The following is a 24,068-nucleotide window of genomic DNA, read 5'->3' as shown; positions in this document are numbered from 1 at the left end:
GCTCAGAGCCTGGAGCCTGTTTCCGATTCTGTGTCTCCCTCTCTCTCTGCCCCTCCCCCGTTCATGCTCTGTCTCTCTCTGTCCCAAAAATAAATAAACGTTGAAAAAAAAAATAAATTAAAAAAAAAAAAACTATTTATATGTGGTGTTCATGAGGGTGAGCTGTAAGGAAGGATATAATAAAGCCTCTGTTTAAATGGTGTCATCATAAGAGTAAGACAAGTAAATAGGGTTAGAAATGAAACCTAGGTCCTGCTACATGTACCACTATCAGAATGTGGCAGTTAGTCAAAAAAATTTTAATCTGAATAAAGCTTTAAAAAGCTCAGCCTTATAGGTACCTAATTAGTGATCAGAATTTCTCTATCAGATGTGTGCAGGGGGAAAACTTGATGGTATGGTAGTCAGTAGATGATTTGTGTCTTTCCCTAAAGGGGTACTAGCTCACCTTTTGTAGGTTCATGCCTTCATTCTTTCGTCTAATGCAGCCATAATATCTTCCTTGGTTTTCCTGTTCTGCAAGGAAAGGATAATTTTAATTTTGTAGTGCCAGGGTTCAGTAAATACTCTGTGCCCAGATAATAGATTTATATTAAATGGATCATTTGAAGCTTGATTTTACAAATGCGGTCCCACCAGCACCATGTTTAACCTGAATAAACTAAATGTGGCACCTAATATTTTTGTCTGCACATGGTAAGAAATGTAAGCAATAAGTGTTTGTTGATATTGCCTGAACTAAAATGGACACAATATATAGATTTAAAAAAACCCAAACCTTATTTGTCTTTTTATTTATTTACCACTATTTGGATTCCTAGATACCAGAGTAGGTGACCAATGAACGGCACTAGCCATATGAAGAGGTTAGATACTAATTGCTTTAGGATGTTTCCGCCTGTTGGGAGACAGGATCCCACAGTAATATGGCGGTATGATCCCATTTTACAGATGGATGTAAATATATATATATATATATTATACATATATATATTTATATATATGTATATTTATTTATATATATTTATATGTATTTATATGTATTTATATATTTATATATATTTAAATTATTAAATATTAAATATATTAAATATATTATTAATTATTTAAATTATTAAATATTAAATATATTAAATATATTATTAAATATATATATATATTTGGAGACACTAGGTGACATATCTATGAGAAATGAGCTTAGTCAGAAATAGAAATTGATATAAAATATACACAGCAACAATGATTAACTCCTTTACCTTATTATTTGCCTAACTCCTTTGTTTCTAGTTCAGGAAGTGAGGTTTTGTTTATTTTTAAGGATTCCGGTTGGAGCCTATCAAAACTAACTGGACCAAGGGCTCTAGGGTCTGTTAACAAATAGTAAAAATACATGCTCTGACTTGGTTAGAAATTGCTTAAAACATTAATCACACTCATATCATTTAACTAAGTTGTCTACCTCTCTGTTTTATTTCAATCTCCATTCAGTCGTCAATGAACAGAAAGCATCCTGTGGTACAGTTTCTTTTCTACTTGCCTGACTTCTCTTAATGCTTTGTTTTGTCTTTGAAAGATAAATGCAGAAATTTGCAATGATTTAAAGGAATAGAGAAACTTTCAGGCCAGATTCTATACTTTCCTGTATAGAAAGAAGGCAAACCCATTAATGCAGGATTTGATTTTCTAGGAGAAGCACTGGACTTATCAAAGCAGATGTTTGTAAGCAGTCCATTTACTCATATAATAGGTAACTCTCCTCCCTCTGGACCCTCACACACAAATGGCAAGAATAGTTTAACTTTCTTACTTACAGTCAGATATGATCTATATTTCCTGATCATGCTCAGCATGGACTCATGGTTTCATCTGTCTACAGGGATGAAGATCATAGAAAGGGACGGACCCAACATACTATATTGAGTATTTACCATGTGACAGGTCGTATATTAGAACATTCTAAGCACATTATCATATCTTATCCTTCCAACAACCTATAGAAGTAAATACTATTCACATTTTATGGTGAGAGCTTGAAACATAAACAAGTTAATGATATGGTTAGTAAGTGGAGATGGTTGCTAAATTTGGGCACGAAACAAAATTAGAAGCTTGGTGTAAAGAGGGCCCAGGAAGAAAGCAAAGGATACATATAACACCTGTGAGGAATAAAATCTGCTTCGAGTACTTTTGGGGAGTTCAGGTACTCCTTTTGCTGCTCAGATGAGTACTCAGATGAGTAGCACAGTTATCTATGTCTTTGTTCTTTTTACTAAATTCATCCCCCTCTCACAACAGGGGAAGTTTTTGTTCATTTAGAGTGCATGTTTTTAAAGCTATTGACCTAGAGTTGTCATCACACTCTTCCTACTTCAAATAGTCTGAGTATTAAGATAAATATATTCTTCATCACTTTACTGCTAGCCAAACAGACCCTTCAAGCATAGGGGAAGAGCTAACTCATGAAAAATAATATATAATACTTGCCTCCTCTCTAAAATATACATGGATTGGAATATCACCACTCTGGAATAGAAGTAGACCATATAAGAAGGCAGGCATCTAGAAACATATATAAAAAAAAGTAAAGAATTACATTAAACACAATGGATAAGTAGAAAAAAGGCATAATAAGGCAGCTGGGTTCAGGAGAGGGAGAGCAGTGGAAAATCCCCCTTAGACATTTTTTTTCAACACATGCTAGAAGAAAAGAAACTCAGCAGAAAGGGCTTCTCTAAATGTGGAGCTATTTCTCCATCCCAAGGCTGGTCTTCCTATTTCATGTTTCTCAGTGGTCAAGTTTCATGCTCTAATTCCTTAGCACTTCTAGGTTGTGTGGTCTGGCCTGCAGTGACTGTTTAGCAAGCCAGCCTCTGCAGATTCAGTGAGGTGTTTCATGCAGAAGTGGAGAGGGTGACAGCAATAAGGGGCATGACTGGGCCACAGGGCTCTGCAGGCACGAAGATTCACCCAGAGCTCCAGCTAGCTTGAAGAACTTATCCATGACACCAGTATAAGGCAGCTGCTGAGTGGTCCTGCCAGTGACTGTTATCTTTGTAAAGAATGAGATAATCAGACATTCTGAGAAGGCACAAAGGTTTGTGTCCAATAAGCAGGGCTGTCATAGTCTCCCTGAGGGTCATCTCCTTTCTAGCCAGCCAGAAGAGAGAACATAGAGGTGTGTATCTGGGACCTTTTCATGGGATAAAACCTCCAAGGCACACATCACTTCTGTTCACATTTTATTGATTACAACTCAGCCACATGGCCACATTTAATTGTAAGGGAAGCTAGGAAATGTAGTTCAGTTGTGCACCTAGAAAGAAGAGGGAAACATGGGTTTTGAGGGGCATCAACTGTATATTTTAAAAAGTGTAGCCTAGTGAAATTGAGTTCCTTGCCAAAAGTCACACAACTTAGAATCCAAGTTCTCCCTACAATGATATGCTTCTTACTTTTTGCCTCCAAAGCTATCTGCAAGTCTGTGGATATGAGCATCCATACTGTGTTCCAGACAGAAGGGTGGACACTTTGGTTTTGAAAGAAAAGCACAGCATTTAGAAGATACATTTAATAGGCCTAACCATATCTCACCTCTTTTGATGTTTTAAAAGAAAATCTGAAATTATGGGGAAATATTTAATTTCATGACATTAAAATTAAAGTTTAGCAAAAATTCGTTGTTTTAACTAATAAAAAAATTTCTTGTTTGACATTTCTGTGAATCATTGAACCAAAAGAATCAAATCATGGACCCTCTGTGAGACTAAAATGTAGGTAGATCATTTTTTTCCAATCTTTGAAGAACAACAAGGCATTCTGGTTTAGTAAATGTTAGACTAAGCCAAAATATGGGGCCACAAACAAATGTTATAAACAAAATATTTCAAGTACCATGTAACATAAAGTAAATAGGATAGTAAAGTAAATAGTTCAGAACATTGGCTAAATCTCAAAGTTGAGGCCATTGGATGATAAGTACTTCATGATCTGAATCGATGGACTAGATATATCTTTGCAGCACACACTTAATATGTGATCATACAGATCTGTGAACATCACTCAACTCTAGTCTATATTAAAAAGGGCTAGGGGAGTAGTTGGGTGGTTCAGTCGGTTAAGCATCTGACTCTTGATTTTGGCTCAGGTCCTGATCTCATGGTTCATGAGTTTGGTCTGTGAGATTAAGCCCTGTGGCAGGCTCTGCACTATCAGTGGGATTCTCTTCTCTCCCCCTCTCTCTGCCCCTCCTTCACTCTCATGAGTGTGAGTTCTCTTCCTTCTCTCTCTCTCTTATCTCTCTCTCAAAATAAATAGAAGTAAACTTAAAAAAAGGGCTAGAAATGTATCAGCTGAGTTCTTTAAAGAGAATTTTTAGGAGTGGGGAGTACTGTGGCATTTTTTTCCCTCTCACTCATGGGAAGGAAAAGGATAGGAGAGGGTAGTTCATTCCCACTTCCTCAAGGCAAGTGGGGGGAGGGGGACACAAAAGAACCATCCATTAAATCAAAGCTGTTTGCAACATGAGGAGACTTGTGCTCACCTCCTGTTCAGAAAATACTGAAGGCAGGAGTCAGGCTGGTGTGTTTCCTTGGCTGGTGAGGCAAGGATTGAGGGGCCAGCAGTTAGCTGTGCTCCGTAATTTGGTGAGAGTCAAACATCCAAGAGCCTTCCTAAAGGGCAAATGGGCACATGAAGAAGATAGCCAGGCTTAAGTTTTCTCAGGACCCAGTCCAATGGGGCTGAATGTTGGGGCAAGAGAAACACAGCAGAGGGTCCTGAGTCAGGGGAGTGTACTGGGCTATGGGAACTCCCCAGTGTACCTCATAGAGGTCATTGTTATCAGATCTTTATCCCTACCTCTTGGAAAACGTCCTTGGATTTCACATTCTGTTCTGCTAAGCTCTCATTTCCGGCAGCTCTCATCCATCTCTCTCTTTCCAGTTGCCTCTCTGCCTTGCTTCCACTGTCTGTGGAGCTGAAAGTAAAGGTAAAAATGTAAGAAGTCTTCCAGGTAATTCTGGTGCTATTTAATTGCAAAAAGCAGGTGATCTTCACACAGGCTTTCTAATTTTCTTTTACCAAGTTGATTAACCTTTTAGTGTGTTCTTGATTTTCCCCTTTTAGGATTCAATTTGCTAAGCCTTTGCAGTGGGTTCAATTATTTTTGGTAAGTCACTACATGAGTCTTTCCTGCTTAATTTTAAGTGAGAGAAAACCAAATTGTAATTTAGGGAGCACTTTTGGCTTCTGGTGTGTTATGATCTATTGTGGGGGAAAAGGGTTTCAAATCTAGAAGGACATTGTATATCCTCTGTGTTGTCATGCTTTCTCCTCGCCAGACCAGATTGGGGGGGAGGGTATTGGTGAGATTTTTAAAAATATATTTGGGACTTTTTTCTTCTCAGTGTTGCTTGGGGGAATAGGAGAAGGACATACATCATTACCAAGGGCCTTCACTTTTTAAATATAATAGGGGACAATCATAAAGATTGACATTTTAATTAATTGATTTATTTTTATTTTTTTATTAAAATTTTTTTTTAATGTTTATTTATTTCTGAGACAGAGAGAGACAGAGCATGAGTGGGGAGGGGCAGAGAGAGAGGGAGACACAGAATCTGAAGCAGGCTCCAGGCTCTGAGATGTCAGCACAGAGCCCGATGTGGGGCTCGAACTCACGGACCATGAGATCATGACCTGAGCCGAAGTCGGACGCTTAACCGACTGAGCCACTCAGGCACCCCAAGATTGACATTTTTAGATTTACAACAGCACTTGTAAACAATTGTTCCACATTTAATGATTGGGAAAAAGGCAAACTAAATCCAATAAAAATTCAATCATTTTCTTGTCTTTTTAAGAGTAGTAGATGTAAATAGAACAATTTAAGTCTAAAATTATTTAACTTGATGAATTAATGAATTAATGAATTAACTTGATGAATTAGTGAAGACTATGTGCAGATTTAAAATGTACTTTTCAGAACATACAATTTAAACAATTACAACATTAAAATAAAGAATATTCTTGTGGCACCTGAGTGGCTCAGTCGGTTAAGTGTCCGATTTCGGCTCAGGTCATGATTCCACAATTTGTGAGTTCGAGCCCTGCGTCAGGCTCTGTGCTGACAGCTCAGAGCCTGGAGCCTGCTTCAGATTCTCTGTCTCCCTCTGTCTGTCTTTCCACCACTTGCACTCTGTCTCTTGCATTGTCTCAAAAATAAATAAACATTAAAAAAAAAAAAAAGAATATTCTTGTTGAATTCTGGTGAATATACCAGCTGAAAAACAAAACTAAACACCTTTCTTTCTTTTTGAAATGTTCTCTTTGGTAAAGAAAATCAGATATTTAAGATTTTCTCCCTCTTTAGTTCTTTTGATAATGTATCATGAAAGAATATGGAAATCGTATTGTACAGAGATTCTCTGTATACCTTGAAAATAAAAGAGAGATTTACATAAGTTTTTAGGAAGAATGCTAGGAAGATGTCTGAGAAGAACGAACAGGTTTTATCTGATTGTTAAACTCTCTATACTGTAATAGGCCACAGGATAGAGCCACTGAATTTTACAACTTTTGGAGGCACCAGTGACATCATAGTCCATATCAATGTCATCCCATGGAGTTGCATGGTATTGTGTGGTATGCAGTCTAAGCCACATGGCTGTAGGTGGAGGCCCTGCCTCTTTTTTATATTACCTTTAGAATAATAACAACAACAATAACAAAAACTTCTTCTAACGTCTAGTAAATTTTAGCTTATTCCCACTGAAGTATATTGAAGTCAAGTTAGGTAGGAAATCTCAAAAGACTGCATCTCAGATACAGCAGGGAGAGTTGTCTGGAGGGCTGGTTGGCTTGGAAAAATAACTGGGGGAAGCAAATGAGATGTGTGTGCCTGGCAGGAGAAGAAACAATATTGCCTGCGCCAACACAATGACAGCTGGCATTCCATGGGCTTTTGCTATGGATGAGAGTGCTCAAAATTGGGCAACTTCAATATTTTCAATTACGGGTCGCAGCTTTAATGGTCAGCTGCTGGTCATTCTTGACCAGATCCTCAACAGGTATACATTGTTCACTATTATGTTTTAGATGCACTCTTTCCCCTCTCCCCTCTCTCTCCACAGTCCTGACAGTTCATTTTGAAATATGGACAAGAATACATTAAGTTACCTACAGTTGGCCAGATTGGTTTTTCCTATTCAGCTTTCATGTTGGTATGAGGATGAGGGAAGAAAAGTTTAAACAGACTTGCTTTGATGTTATGAAATGGTGGTGGTGTAAATTCAAAATGTAAAGTATCAACCTTAGATAAATAACTTAAGATTTAATATAATGTTTTCCATTTGCAAAATGTCCAAGACAAGCAGACTTTGGTTTATGAAAATTTTATTTGTCTTATTTTTCTTCTGTGGCTCAGATTGAGTCTCCCTGCTTATGGTTTAGTTTTTAATAGTTTTTGCTACTGGAGTCTCTTCAGCAATGTCAATCCTCATGGTGTCTCTCTCCTCATACAGTGTTCTCTCAAAGATCTCTGAGGAAGGTGAGTTGGGAATATAGGAATAATCTTCCGCTTCATGGGTTCATATTATTGCCAGTCTTAGCTATATTTCTTCATAGGAAGTTTGTATCCTAGAAAAGCCTGTTTATTTTGCTTGATGATATATGCAAGACGGGGTTTTGGTTGTGATAGATTTAAACAATATAAACAAGTATGTCTTTTGAGCTACTTTCCCAGGGGAGATGATGCATTTTTTTTTTTTTAAACAGATTACATTTATTCTCAGTTGCATTTCTCTGTTACCAGTAGAATGTGTCTGTTAGATAGCTGGGTCCATGAGAGTCTACTAGAATTCTTGGCATTATTCTCAGTGTCACTGCTTTTTTTTTTTTTTTTTAAAGATTTAAAAAAAATTTTTTTTTTTAACGTTTTATTTATTTTTGAGACAGAGAGAGACAGAGCATGAACGGGGGAGGGGCAGAGAGAGAGGGAGACACAGAATCGGAAGCAGGCTCTAGGCTCTGAGCCATCAGCCCAGAGCCGGACGCGGGGCTCGAACTCACGGACCGTGAGATCGTGACCTGAGCTGAAGTCGGCCGCTTAACCGACTGAGCCACCCAGGCGCCCCAGTGTCACTGCTTTTGATAGGTGACCTTGATTCTCTTTGGTTTTACTACTTTCAGGATTTTGGATTTCATCTGACTGCCATTGTAGCTCAATGGTTCCTCCACCTAGAACTTAAGAACTCTGTAATACTTGGCTATTTGGATTCTTAGTGGAAATATCTATCACAGTCTGTCTCATGGTTATAGAGTGTTCTGTGTCATTTTTTTCCTGTTCTTAGTCCCAGTCCTAGCCTGTGCCTAGATCTTTCTTACGGAGTATAAGATTTCCTATAAAGGGAAGTAACTGTGCCCTCCTTAATTGGGACTTCCCTGCTGCTTGACATAAATGTTATAATGATGCAGACCACACCCCCCGCCCCCACTCCTCATCCCCCTACTTCTTTTTTGTGTTTTCTAGATAGGGAATGATATACAATATCCTATAAGAGATGACCAAAAAATCATTAGAAGTGGTCATTTAGAAAATAAATCAGCAGGAACAGCTGGGCAACAGGGACTCAAAATGTAGGAGAAACATTTTAGTCCACAAGAAAATTAAATAATGGTAACTATAGATGATTTGGAATATTTTCTTTTTGTTTGATGTTTTTGCTGAGAGAAGTTCAAAATAATTTACAGGCATATATTAATAAGTAGTTCTCTACGCACCCCCATTTTTCAATGCTTAAATCAAGGCAGATGGCTAATGATTGATTTATTCAAAGCACTCAGCATGTCAGTGGTTGAATTTTGTTGAGATCCCTTTCACTGTAGACCACACCGCTTCTAATGACCTATGTATAATTCATCTCAGCTCCATCCGAATTAGGAGCTGACATTTTTTGGTAACACAAATCATAGCTTCTTGTCAGTAAAAGAACCTCAGTGTGGGAAACTCAGACAGCTAGGGAGCTCAGTATGCTGCTGACTTTGTTGTTTTTGTACAGATTTGAGAGAATCTAATAGTTTGCCACCTTTATGTTGGCACATGCATACATATGTTTATTGATGAAGTTGACTTTTCTTCAACCCAGGTATTTCCTGGGCAAGCAGAAATGGAGATCATTCTGAGGATTTTCTACCAGGTGGTTCAACATGAATTAACAATAAAAATACATTAAACATGCTTTTGGTTCAATAATTTTTCAGTAATGATCTTAGAATGATAATTAGTAGCCTCAAAAACAGAATCACTTGGTTTTATTTCATGTTTTCAACATATATTTGGAATTTTCAAAAAGCTTTTCCTTCTGCAGCTGTATGACCCTCTTCTCTTTTAGTTTCTCCCTGTTGTGAGTGTGAATACTTGTGATCAAAGGCCCAAATTTGCTTCCTTAGTGTTCAGAAGTCCTTGATTTCAAGACCATTTGAGATCAGCTGATCCATGCACATATAAGGGGAAGAGAGCAAGATCCAGAAAAGACCAAGTGATCCTGGAAGATGTATTTGAATTTTGATTCTAAATGTTAACCAGAGATTTTCCCTTATCTTTCTACGGCATATGAAATAAATTTACTTATTACATCTTGACCTGGATAATAGAAATACTCTCTTTGAAGGCTTTGGCTGATTTGTTAACATTTTTTTTTTAATAGAATAATTTTTTATTTAATAGCATGAGAAATAGCCTTGGTTAAATTCCATTTAAGTTTAGGAGTCTTTATAGATACTGTCTAATTAATTATAGTTGTTTTACTTATTACAAAACTAGAAGTAAATGAAACTAACACAGTGCAGGTTTATTCATATGTAGTTTCTTTTAAGAAGACATTGGTTTTATCTAGCCAGAATTGTTAATGAACGGGAGTTTAAAAGTATAACTGTCTTTTCTGGCAAAGAATCAAGTCAACAAAGCTGATGTCAGAAAGCCAAATTAAAAAGTCACCCTAGAATGTTTGCCTTACTCAGGACGTGTCCAGTACTTCTATAAGATCAGCACATGTCTACATCTTCTATATCTGTCATCCTCTATAAAATCATTGATGTTGACAGAGATAACCTAGATGGCCTAAAACATGCAAAATCAAAAGAAAGATTATATGATATTTATTACATTCTATTGACTATTACATTCTATTAACATTAATGTTAATACATTTTCTAAAGATTTTAAATAATAATGGTTGAAATAAGAAAAAGGGGAAGGGGGCCTAGGTTAAGACTAAAATAATTAGAAAATCATCTATTACCTTAAGAGTAAGAAAAAATGAATATCGGTGTTTGCCAGAAATTTTTATTATCTTTTAGGTCTCTAACTTAATATACATGAAGTTATGACAAATCAATAAGACAGGCTTATCTATTTCTCCTGGAGTCATATAAATGGCCTCCAAAATGGTCCCAGCCAACAGCAAGAAAAAAACAATTAATGAATTCAGTCAGGATCATCTGGTATATTACTTACAGAATGGGAATTAGCATTCAAAATCTATGTTCCTTAATAGAACTTTTTCCAAGAGATGTTGGGAATGCTACCATTTTGATATCTAAATATACATTAAAAGTTATAAACCAATATTTAGAAATCAAAATCAAATGCCAGCACAATGACCCCCTATGAAACTGTACAAATTATTTATTGCACTGGAATTTTACTATTGCTTGAAATAAGATGGCTGGAGCTTAAAATATTTGTCAATAGTGCAGAGATTATTGTTGAACTCACTAAGGGATCTAATAATTATAAATAGATATTTAATGCCTCACATATTTTCAAAGATGAATGATATATACATATACATATCTAGATATATATATATACATATATACATATACATATATGTATACATATATATACATATATATCTAGATATGTATATGTATACATATATCCAGATATATATGTAATCTATCCAACCATGCACCATTTCATCTATTTGCCCAGTACTTTAATATCAATACACATATTTTAATACCAAAAGGATTATAAATGCTGAGGTAAGCATTCAACATAATTCTACCAATTATATTTTATGTTTACTCTGTGCTAGGCACTGGGCTTAGTTAGAATTAGGTATATCATAATAAGCACAAAAAAACCCAGACAATTTCAAGGCAAAAAACTTCAAATTCATTTCATGTAGAAACAGGGAACTGATGCAAGAGATTCGTTACTGATGTCCATGACATGAATAATTGATCCAAAGATCTGTATGATTTTTCTATTGGTTAAATAAAAAGATAAATTGTTCCATTTTATGCAGCTGAAGAGAAGTCCTCAAAACAACCTCATGATTTATGTACTGTGTTTGTGGCCCTAATTTAGCCAAGTAATTCTGGTAGTTGAATAGATACATAGGAAATTCTGCATAAATTGGCTGTCTCCATAATTTTATTAAACCTTCTATGGAGAAACAGGGCTGAGCGTAGTTGACAGAGAGGACAGTATAAATTACATCTCAAAAAGCTTAACAAAGCAGCATTTTTGCAAGATAATATTTGATGACTGTCTTTTCCCAGATGTTTTACATTTCTAAAATATAACTTAATTATTAACATTGATTTAAAATTTTTTAATGTTTATTTAGTTTTAACATTGATTTTAAATTACACAAGACAATCAAAAGGAAAGTGCTGGCAATTATTTTTGTAGGTCTTTTTTATACTCATAATTAAAGATTTGTGAGTGATAATTAAAGTAAAATATAAAATGGTTTACTGGTAGGTCTGGTTGTCATTGCCTTTTGTATTTCACCACAAAAAGTATATTGATCATTTCATAAAATATTTAGAAGTGGAAAGCTTCAAATAATTTTTATTTTGCAGCATGAACAAACATGATATCAACCATGAAGATATAACGATTGCTGCAAGTTAAAAAGGCAAATCAAATTAATATATATTTATCACAGACCTTCTACATATGAAAGAATCTATATATACTGGGTACAAGTCAGTCCTGATTTTTTTATGTTGGCAAAGGGTTTTCAAGTGACCATGGATCTAAGGTAAATAGCACATGCAAAACCAGTATTAAACCAATGTATAATGTAGTGGAAAGAATAATAGGCTCACTTAAACTTTGTACCAAATTATTTTTGGATGATGAAACTTGCCATTTCTCAGTTTCTCCAATTATAAAAGAAGGAGTTTATAACACCCAATGTCTCTTTGATCAACATTTTACAAGTATGGCCTAAAGTCAGAAATATAGCTATAATATCATAAGATCTATCAAATTTTCCTTCATTTGGCCTTAACCCATAAAAGATGGATATTATACTTCTTGTCCAATATTCTCTGCATACACTTAAAAAAATTTTTTTATTAAAATTTTTTTTAATGTTTATTTTTGAGAGTCAGAGAGAGACAGAGCTCAAGCAGGGGAGGAGCAGAGAGACAGGGAGACGCAGAATGTAAAGCAGGCCCCAGGTTCTGAGCTGTCAGCACAGAGCCCGGTGCCAGGCTTGAACCCATGAACCATAAGATCATGATCTGAGCTGAAGTCGGATGCTTAACCGGCTGAACCACCCAGGTGCCCCTCTGCATACACTTTTATAGAAACTCGGGCAAAATGGATCATCTTATACTTCACTAGGAAATACAAACATTGCATAAAAGTGACTGGATGTGCATAGAGCATCTGTACTCAATCTTAGTATTTCATAGATAAAAATTATACCTGATATTCCACAATTTCATTTAAATATTTGGTGATCATTGTAGTGAATAAAATTATGATTAAGTGGTAGAAGCATAAAATAGCAAGTAGAAAGGAAAATTGTGCCATTTATGATTAGCCTTGGTGCTACTTATCTTTTTTTTATGGATTTTTTTTGACAGAGAGAGAGAGAATGAGAGAACAAGTGAGGGAGGCGCAGAGAGAGAGAGAGGGAGAGAGAATCTTATGTAGGTTCTATGCCCATCATGGAACTGATGTAGGGCTCCATCTCATGACCTGAGCCAAAATCAAGAGTCAGATGCTTAACTGACCAGGCGCCCCATGGTGCTACTTATCTTAATTGTTTTTCATCAAAATGAGTAATGCATGGGATGGGTGTATCTAAAACCTAATCTATACCAAGAGTTGTCAAAGATTTTGAGGAGTGTTTGTTTTTATTTCCATGAAGATTTGAAATCTCCTCTCAAGGGAATAAGAAGAGAGGTGCTAAATAGTTGGGCAGTTGGGAAAGTAGGTAGTGAAATTCTTAAGTAGGATGGTATAAAAGGTGCCTGAGTGGGTTCTTTCTCTGTCTACTGTCAAATGACACCAAGAATGGTACCTGGCTGGAGATCAACAAGGTAAGTCTTCAAGATTTATCTTCAGAATCTGATTTACTTGTTGGACATTTTTGTCCCATGCTATGGTATATTGTCTTTTTGGCAATATTTTATTTCTAACACAATATCCTATGCATGAGAAGTATGTTGAGCACATTTTATTAAATTCATATTAAAGTCACCTTTCCTTCCTTTCCTTCCTTCCTTCTTCCTTCCTTCCTCCTTTTCTTCCTTCCTTCCTTCCTTCCTTCCTTCCTTCCTTCCTTCCTTCCTTCCTTCCTTCCACTGTCATTTATTGGGAATCTATTTTGTTCAGGAGGCACTGAGCTCCAAACCATTCAGAAAGATCTAAAGGACATTGTTCATGTCCTATGGGGAAATGGCTATGCAAATACCTATGGCACAGTGTGCTGGCATTATTATCACTTCATTAGCATAAAACTCCACAAGGATTCAGAGGTTAGAGGGATCCTTTCTAGCTGTAGTGATCAGGAATCAGGCATTTCTCCAAGGAATCTGTATTTGTTTTAGTGCATCATGGTATGTATAAACTCATCTAATGTGGATGTTGCTACTTGTTGTTAGTACCTCTCAGTGGATGGAGTTAGGGAATCTATGTATAAATATAAATATAAAATGTGCACTAAGCACATTTTTTATCTCTTCTTTAGTATCTATATGCATATGTTTAAAATCATAAGTTTATATTGATATCTCCAATTCCAGTTCAAACTCAAGGCTTCTTTCTAGATTTCTCACTTTTCTTATTATAATTTCCTTCCCTAACACTGATAAACTTGGCTCTCATTGTCATTAATATTATTAGATCGGTGTCCTCTGTATGTAATCAGTCTTGCTTTGTATAATGTGTCTCAATAGCACATGTGTATAGTTATCATACAGCAGCATATTGTCACCAGAAAGCAGCTTCCTGTACTGCTAACAATTCTAGGCTTTGTTTCTCCATTAAAATCACTTTCTGTTAGTGTCAAACTCCAGTTTAGTTACTTCATTCCAGACAACAGAAAATGAAGTATGCAAATACATTTTGGATGATGAGGTTTGAAAAGGCCCAGGATCAATGAAGAGGAAGAAACAGAATTTTCTGTTGACATTTTAAACTGACTCGTTTAATAATTTAATTCTCCCTGGCTTGTAGAAAAACAAACAAAAAGCCCTCCCAAACCCACACCAAACATATGAGGTGCTTGAAGACACAATGTAAAAGAATGCAAAGGGTATGGAGAGGAGAGTAAAGAGATTTTTTAAAAAAGCTTTGGTTAATTCATGGTATTTCCTAGCCATACCTTCATATCGATATGGAAAGAGAAAAAAGTGAGAAAGAATTTATTCTTAATTAATTTTGTAGAGTTTAAATTAGGCAAAAGTGCTGTGCTGTGGAAAAAATAGTAGGAAATTAAAATGTATTTAAACATTTTTATATCGTATTTTTTTAAACTAAATTATGATATAGGAAAGATAGCCTAACATAGGTTGCAATCATATACTAATAACAATTAATCACCATCTGTAAACCACAGCAATATGGATCAGCGTATGTTACTAGTGAAATGTCAATGACTTGGTAATGTCCAGTAGACTGATGTCAATTCATTGTGGGCAAAGGAGTCTAGGATTGTTGATCCTTCATGGGTTTCCCCATAAACCTGTTCCTTGTGCTGGAAGACTCAGTTTGCTTGAAGTATCATTATTAGTAGCACCTTTTTTAATTCTGGGAAATATTCAGCTTGGGTGATAAATTATATGGTCATCATAACTTTAGATAGAACTTAGAGAAAGCTGAGGGATCTCTCAGCTCTTCTTGTCATTTCACCCACAGGAAACAGGCCTAAGTAAAGCCACGTAGGCCTAGTTGCACTCTGGACTAAATATGAATGCAAATTGGACCAATCAGCTGCATTTTACACCACCTGTAACTTCTGGGTGGTCTTCAAAGAAAACCCCATTTAGAGTGTATTTCAATGATGCAAAGGAAATTTCACAGACTGCTAAAATGAGGGTGGGAGGTATGTAGTTGAAAGAGAGGTTTTCAATCACTGTATTATGGACAGCAGAGAAAAGCTTTTTAGCTACAGATGTCCCCTGAAACTTCAGCCACGAGTTACTCACTAATATACATTGTTCATAGCATTCTACTATTTCCCCATAATATTGAGATGAATTCTGAGCACCATGTTATTCAAGGTGATGTCATGGATTAAAAATGTAATTTAGCAGTTTTTGTCCACAGTATTCAATGTTGACAAAATACGCTGTCAATGCTGTCTTTTGTGTAATGAAGGGAAAACAAGTTTTAATAGGATTTCATACTTCAGTTGTGTGATTTGATACTAATATAGTATGTTCAGGTGCAAAATTATTAGTAATATAATACTTTCACCTTGAGTATTAAGATAGGAATGAGATTTTTGTCTGTCAAGATTAACTGAAAAATTCAAGACTTGATTGTGAAATACAGTATAAAGTCTTAAAGCCCACCTTGTTTGATCAAGTCTACTGAAAGACAATCCTATGTACACAAATAAGAAATATTTGATGCAAAAATCCTTGATTATTAATATGCTATGAAAGCTTTAATCCATTTTGGATGAAGTGAGGAAAACATGTGATGATGAAGAGGTGTCAAAATGTGAAGAATGAAAAAATAAGTTCAAAAGAGGAGAGGAAGAAAAAGCAAGGAAGAAAGAAAATGGGAGTCTCCAAGGATGAAATAAAAAAGGAAACAGCAAAAAATTTGAATCAACACCACCCTTACATTTAAAAAATACAGATTCTCAATGGTCACGGACTTCTCTTATCCTAGGCATCCAACCTTTAACTTGCTTGATAAAAAGCAAATGATCAATGAGCTGTGGAAGATTCTGTACAGTCATTCCCCACTTCCAAAACAATAAGTCAAAAGGAATGTCCAGTCTTGGGCCAGTGGTATTATCCTCACAAACAAAAGGACAGCTCATTAATCATTAATTATGCTGCTGTGAAAGCTGCAGAGTGGTTTTCAAAGAATACACTATTCTTCCTCCTTGATCCTTGATCATATTATTCTCGCATTAGAAGTTGCTCTGACCTCATTTCTGGGCATCAGTTAGCTCAGATATAGTAGCCAGGACAGGAAGGGTAGAGTGAAAGATAAGGATATAAGAGGTGTTGAGTTTTAAGAAATAGGATACAACATTTTCTTTCCTTTTGAACCTTCCCTCAGTAACATTAACTCTTCTACGAAGAAGGAATCATGAGCAAAGAAGTCTTAGCTCCAAGTGCTGTACTTCTGAGTCTACCTATCCCAAGGAAGAATTTTTCCATTTTGAATCTATTTTAAAATGTTGACGGTACGGATTGGAACAGAAGGTCTGAAGAACAGGTCAAGGACCCTGGAATTTCTAAAAGCCCTTGTGTGATGGAGTAGGATCAATGGATTATCATGGTGAAGTGGGGGAGAGTGGGGAGGAAGGACAAGAAAAGGGTAGGAAGTAGCAGAAGACAGGGGGAGTCCTGATGGTAGAATTCAGGAACGTTATGCTTGGAATGAAAGTAAAGATTTCAGTGTTCATACCAGATGTTACACAAATAGGATAAGAAATTTAAAAATCAGAATTTAAATGCAGGCAGGGCTGTATGGTTGAGATTGGATTATGATTCTCAAGAGTTAGTTTGAACATAACCAGACAAGACCACTGTCTTCCCTTCCATAGAAGATATGATATGTTTTCTGATTTCTTTTTGTTTCTCAAAAATTGTTTGGATGTTGGTTAATTCAATTCTTTTTCCTGAACTTAATTTTAATCAATATTATATTTTTAAAATGACAACAAAGATCGTCTCTTATCTCATAAATGATGGACAAATTTGCATAAAATTGTTTTTCACAAGTCCTTTAAAATTTGTAGTAGGTCTTGCCTTTCAACTTCTGTGGATTAAAATATGTCATGAATGCATAAGGTCCCCCAACACAACAACTTATAATCAAAGCCTGTTATCACATCTTTTGCCTACTCTAGGATCTTAATTCTATTTACCACATACACTTTAAGCACTAATAAAATAATTTCATTTGATTTTAGAATAAAATCTAAATCATTAAATAAAATAGAGATTAGGTAATATACAGGCTAAAGTGTATAATACATATAATATATAATCAAGAAATTAAAAACTGCAATGTTAAATAAGCAATAGTATCTTTTAGGAAACAGTGTCATCTCTATTGATTTTATTCTCTACAAGACAGGAAAAGACCCACTGTTCTCTTTGTCCCAGTCATTCATTCATTCATTCATTCAGTTTTGGTTGAGGGTCTACATTGTGCAAGCTATGTGCCAAGTGCTTAAAAAAGGTGCCAGGAGAAATTGCAAATGTTTTGGCAAAACCACTATTAAATCATGCTTTGGCACATATTAAAGTTTGGTAAATATTATTTGAATGAATAATGAATTTTCAAGATTTTCTTCATATAAACTTCCTCTTACAACTTAATTTATCCTCCCACTTATTTTTTTTTCCCAAGTATCTGAGAAAGAACCAGATAGAAACAAAATACAATGATTAGTCTAACATATTATATTTTACTTGTATTGGTCTATGCTCTGGATAAATCATAAAAGATACTGATTTTTTTTTTTCTAAACATAAAGGATTTTGCATTCTTCTAAGACCAGTTTTGCTTTAACATTAATCAGACTTACCAGCCAACACAGTAACATGAAAATATGTTTAAAACTCAGTTGCCCTAAATTTTCACTTTGTTCTGTTTCTTTAAACAGACAATAAACTGTAGAATCAACACTCTTCCCCTTTTGTGCTGGGCATAAATTGGCCCTTAGTCTGCTTATTGGTAAGTTGTTTTAGGTTCAGAGATAAATAATTGTAATTACACAACAACCTGCTATGATGATGATAATAATAATAATAATAATAATAATAACAATAATAATAGATTTCCCAATAATATATTACATATAAACTGGTTTAAGTTTGACTTTCATATATTCTTGAGACTTTTTTGGGGAAAGAAAATATCAGGAAATCAAATCTTGTAACAGTGTTTCAACAATTCATTAAACGGATTTTAACACTAAGATGCAAAGGCCTTTGTTCAAGTATCCTCTAGATTTCATAGCAATTTGAAAAATCTATTGTCTTAAGTCATCTTACAAGGCAACCTTTCCTTCCATTAAGTATATGAGAATTCTCTTAAAGATCACAATAGTGATGACTTTTCTTCCCAAATAATGACTGATTTAAGAATAGATTGTAAAAACCGGCATTGCTGTTAGTAATGGATTTCAGTTGGTATTTCTCATTGCTAATGAGTCAGATTGGGCCATTACTGATTCTGGAGTTCTGACCTCCCTGCTGTTGTCTTTTTAATTGCCGACTCCTCATAGAATCCAGAGGTATTACACAAATTTCTCCAACCATAGTTGTGCTTGGAGAGAGTAAAGCCTCCCTAATTTCAAGGTATGGAGACTTTTTAGTTGAGAAAACTTCAGTTGTAAGTTGTTTTGAATTTACTTGGCACCTTGTAGGTCTTACTGCAGTTTACTCTTTTGTTTTTCCATTTTCAAAATAACTGAACTAAAGGAGTACAATTTAGGGAGAGTTCAAGCCATGGAAGTAAAAGGAAAATTTGTCTTAAGTTCTCCAAAGACATCTTGTTCAGGAAAATGGGAAATCTTGTACCTTGGGGTGCAAATAATTGATGCCCCCTAGGGGACTACAAAACAAGAGAAGGGAAAGTGTACTTAATGGGAATTGACTCAAGGGTCTTGCATTTTCATCCACTATGTGCAACCCACAGTTCTTTTCTTCAGGGGTTCCTTTTGGCATGCTCTCAGGAAGTGCTTTGAGACTTCTCTCAGGAGATCTTTTCACATTCTTTCATTTCCATGCTGAGTCTGCAGTGTTCCCACACAGAAACCTATACAAACCCTTCAATGAATGATTGCTCAGCTTTATCAGCCTTGTGGGTCTCTCCAGGATGTGAGCAAACAACATTGAGGAAAGACATTTCACACCTTCCAGTTCCTAAGCCTCTATCTTTATACAAAGCCAACATATTGTGTATGCTTCAAGCTTTTGCATGAACAATGCAAGTAGCCTGGCACCACCGTATCAGCATTTTCTCAAATCCTTGTCTAGGGAAACAGTTATCCGTTATCACAGGAACAAGAGTAAATTTATTTTTGCTGCTGAAAAGAAAAAAAAATGTTCAACTTAAAGGATTAACAGATATTAAAATAATATTTGTGTAAGGTTAAGCCCACAGACTGGCAAACAGTGAGCTCTCTTGAACATTAATAATCTGGAGATAATACCTGTTATACTTCAAAGACTTTAAAGAGGGCCTCTCAGTAGCATGGGAATTAATATGGATGATCAAGAATTCATGGTACAGTCCCAATTTTTAGCTGAATGATCAGAGGCCAATGTTCAATCACTATGTTTCATAGCTATTTGAAAATCTGTAATCAAGAAACATCCTTTAAAGGAAAACTCCTATTTAAGTTGCTCAGCTTGAATGGAGAACATCTCATATTAAATTTAACAAAATTTGTCATCCAAAATAAAGAACTCTTTGGGTCATGTTTGATGCGTTACTGGAAGGTATGAGGGTCAAGCTTATTATATAACCATTACAAATCACACACTGCATTATACTACATTTCAAAGTATCTACAAGCAATATTTCAGATAGTAATGCACAGAATTGGCAAAAATAATAGATAAAGGGTAGGAAAGGGATTAGAGGAAACGTAGGGTCTGAGCCTGAGTCATTAGAAAGCAGAGCTGGAGATAAGAGCTTGTTTATTTGGGGAGGTGATCTAGGGAGATAGGAGGGTAGGACAGGGGGAATAAAACAGGGGAAAGAGAGAGAGTCAAAGCCAATTCCAAATGGTGTGTTCTCTAGTTGATCAATACTATGGTCAACTCTGCTTGATCCTCTAGGGATGTTCTGAGGAGCTATATGGATTACATCACAGAACTTATCCCTTGCTCTACCAGGGATAGAAAATAGCAGATGTCACTGACAATCTCTCTCCCCTCATTGGAAAAGAGTTGTCCTATGGAGTATCAATTTCTTTGCATACATATTGTACATATATGATTACTAGTGGTCCTGTATCATAGATCTACATTATAGAGTTAGAGAATCAGTTGGTGATTCAGTGGATAAACTGTATTTTGAAGAATATGCCCCCATTCTGAAGGGTGTTGCTCCCAATCCAATCTCTTACCTGAGCTTGTACCAGCCCATTCTATTGCTGTTTCAAGAGTGGCATGGTATATGCTGGGGCAGGTGGATCCTGTGGTTACTTTCCCATTCTTGCACTTTTTTTTTTGGTCCCAAAACGTTCTAAATTGGTTTGAGGCAATATTGTGTGAGATTCCACACAAACCAGTCAGGTATTCTCTAAGTCTCTGGAGGGTGGTGTTGGTGGGAGTTTCTGGGAAGGTAAAGCCATGTGTGGAGTAGGTATCATTTCTGTTAAAGGTAAATTTCTCTCCTCTCCAGGATGGAAAAGTCTAAAGTAATCACCTGTCAGTTAGTAGGGCTTACTGCAGTTTCCCTTTATCACATCATCCTGTTTATTTCCTTCAAAATACTTTTTCCATTCTGAAATTATGTTGTTTTGTAATCCCAATAAGAATGAAAACTCCTTGAGGTTAGAAGTGCTGCCTCTTTTATATAGTATCATATACTCAGGAGTCCTGGAACATAGTATGGACTGGATAAATACTCCTCTTTTCACTTTGAATTAGTACTCAGTCTTTGGTAATTTATTTCCTTTGGGTGCTGGTCAGAAGGGAACATGCAATTTATTGAATTATTTTTATATGCCGGACAACTTACATTACATATGATGGGGGTGTTGCCATTCTCCCCATTTTATATTTGAAGAACCAGTTGATAGTCAACTTGATTAGAGTCATACAACTATCCAGATAGGCCTTGGGATCCTAATTCAGGTTTGTTTTGCTCTGAAACTACTGTATCAGGATACCCCATGGGATGACAATTTGGCACCAATTCCTTGTTATCTCTTTTTGTGGTGATGTGTCAGACTTCTAATGTTCCAGACACCACCAAAAACAATAGACCATCTTTCCCAATAGTTTATTTCCCACTGAGGTTAATGGCACCATTCATTAGGTCTAAGCAGATAAATAGAGGTGATTTCTAACTTCTCCCTCTTTCTCATCTCTCCCCAAATCTTTCTTTTAGTAGCTATATCTGTTAAACACAATGCCAGATGCAGCTACATTTTTGGGATTCGGCCTTTCCTATTTACACAATTTCTATTCCTGACAGAAAATTCAAATGCCATGCCATCTTGTTCAAAACTGGTTACCCACAATCCTATGGGGCACTTGTCAAGTCCTATCAATTTGCTTTCTTTTTTTTTTTTTTTTTTTTTTTTAACGTTTTATTTTTATTTTTGGGACAGAGAGAGACAGAGCATGAACGGGGGAGGGGCAGAGAGAGAGGGAGACACAGAATCGGAAACAGGCTCCAGGCTCTGAGCCATCAGCCCAGAGCCTGACGCGGGGCTCAAACTCACGGACCGTGAGATCGTGACCTGGCTGAAGTCGGACGCTTAACCGACTGCGCCACCCAGGCGCCCCTCAATTTGCTTTCTAAATATCTCCTAGATCTGTTCTTTTCTTTAACCAATAATTCCCCAAATGAATTCATGTCCTTGTCAGTATCCACCTAGCTGCTAAACCATAGCGGACATTTGTTATTTCTGTCTATACAAAATCTCTTCCCACTTTCTGCATATAGTACCCATCTTTCCTTTAGGTAACAGATCCTTACATATTACCTTTCTAGGTGTTTTTGGTTTGCCTGTCATAGTCTTCTGCCCCCGTGGACATGGAGATGAGCACCCACACCTGGTCAATTAGAATGCTCCATCCTTGTAACCACAATGCTTCATGAAAAAGCACAAGACCCAGCCAGGCCATCTGCCTCCAGAATTTTCTGAATTGAAGGTAGAGTGGGACCTTCTTTTACTTATGTTTTCTGAGCTCAAAAGAAATGATCCTGAGAATGCCAAGTTCCTCAACACACAGAGAAGCCTGACAAGGTGAGTTCAACACATGGGCAGATGTAGAGGGGAAGGATTGAGTTCTGATGACATGCTTTGATGCTATTCGTTCAATCTTGAGTAAATCCAGTTTCATCCTTGCCTTTCCAGTATAACTGTCAATAAATTAGGTGTTTTTCTTCCAAGTTTAAAATGGGCTGATTTGAGTTTATCTAATTGCAAATTAAAACATCCAGTAATGAACTTGTTTTCTTGCCTAACCCTTGGCAAGGCCCACACACCCTGCTTTGGCATAGCTCTTCTCATGGTTTTACCCACTAATTCATTTTCCATCTTGCTTACAGAGTGGGCAGTCTAAAATGAAAACCTGTTGAAGTTACTCCTTGTTTAATCCTCCAGAAGTTTCCTTTAACTTTATGTGAGTAGACTTCAGTTCAAACTCCTTAATTTATCACATAAGACTAATCTTTCTACTTTCAAATCTCATCTCCTCCACTCTCTACTCTCCTTTTCTCTATCCACAGGCAATTTCTCAAATCCACCAAAGTACTCATACCTCTACAGCACTGTGTATGTCGATAACACTGCCTGGAACACCAATTTCTCCTTTTCATCCAGTTGCTTGATACTTCAAGCACCATGGCATGCAGGATATCTTTCTTGAATCTCAGCAAAGACATATTGTTTTGTAATTATTGTTTTGTTTGTTTTTTCCAAGAGACTCAACTTGATGGGATGGGTTCTCTTTATATTTTCTGTGCCTGTAACAATACCTTGAATAAAATATGTGCCTAGTAAATGTTGGTAAATGAAGGAATGGAGATACTCAGGTACAGGACCCTTGATGGTATGCCTTAATTATAGAGCAATTAAAACATATAAACCTTAATAACACTGGGACAAATTCTCGGACAATTTAGTTGAAGTAAGATATTAGCTTCCAAAAATAGAATTCAAAATGAAAATCATCATCAAACAAAGAATACTTTCCTTCTTTTCTCTTTCAAAAAATTGCTCCTTACTTTTTGAAAGACTAAGACATAACAGGGTCAAAGTCTGTCTAAGTCATGAAGTATTCATTCCTTGAATGAACTATTTGATTTTGAAGTATAAAAAATTATTGTAATGATGATGACTCTATCTGTATATAATTAGGTCAGATGTTATACCAGACCTTTATTGACAAGAGGCATAGTTGCTAGAAAAGTTCTCATTCAGTTTTTCCACAAAGCTGACACGGTTTAGGAGAATGGAAAATTTGATGGGGAATGCAGAGGCAAAAGAAATGATGAAGAAACTATTTCTCTTTAGTTTTTTAGTTTCAAGTGATTAACTGTATTGAAGAGATGAATTTCTTCAAGAATACCTGATTCAAACAATATTAGTTTTTTTTTCCCCACAAATGTTAGTTAACATTCTGCCCATGACACATTGGTTCTCTTTGATAAAAGTGGCATCTCAAAGTCTTTCACTAAAGAGAAGCGTCCAAAAATTATTTTGGTCACCATTTCCTGTGTTAAATTTTAGTGAAATTTCAATGTGTATTTGTGAGTGAGTCTGTGTGTGTGTGTGTGTGTGTGTGTGTGTGTGTAAGTCTGCATACATGCATGAGTACATGTGTGCTGAAGGAGAAGGACTTTCTCTCCAAAGAGAGAGAAATCTTCATGT

The 24,068-nt window shown here is 36.0% G+C and overlaps 1 long non-coding RNA gene across 1 annotated transcript in view; it reads right to left on the bottom strand.

Moving 5' to 3' along the window:
* Positions 1-2,482: 2,482 nt before the first annotated feature.
* LOC123608867 overlaps positions 2,483-24,068 on the bottom strand; it is a 101,036-nt gene continuing 79,450 nt past the window's right edge. The window contains exons 6-7 of the long non-coding RNA XR_006717482.1: positions 4,858-4,975; positions 2,483-2,559 (exon numbers count right to left, since the gene is read on the bottom strand). This is a non-coding gene — a long non-coding RNA (uncharacterized LOC123608867). The remainder of the gene's footprint in view (positions 2,560-4,857; positions 4,976-24,068) is intronic.

The sequence above is a fragment of the Leopardus geoffroyi genome, chromosome A1 (assembly GCF_018350155.1).
Source record: "Leopardus geoffroyi isolate Oge1 chromosome A1, O.geoffroyi_Oge1_pat1.0, whole genome shotgun sequence".
NCBI lineage: Eukaryota > Metazoa > Chordata > Mammalia > Carnivora > Felidae > Leopardus > Leopardus geoffroyi.
Note: the sequence above shows the minus strand (reverse complement) of the source record. Positions and strands in the feature narration are given on the sequence as shown.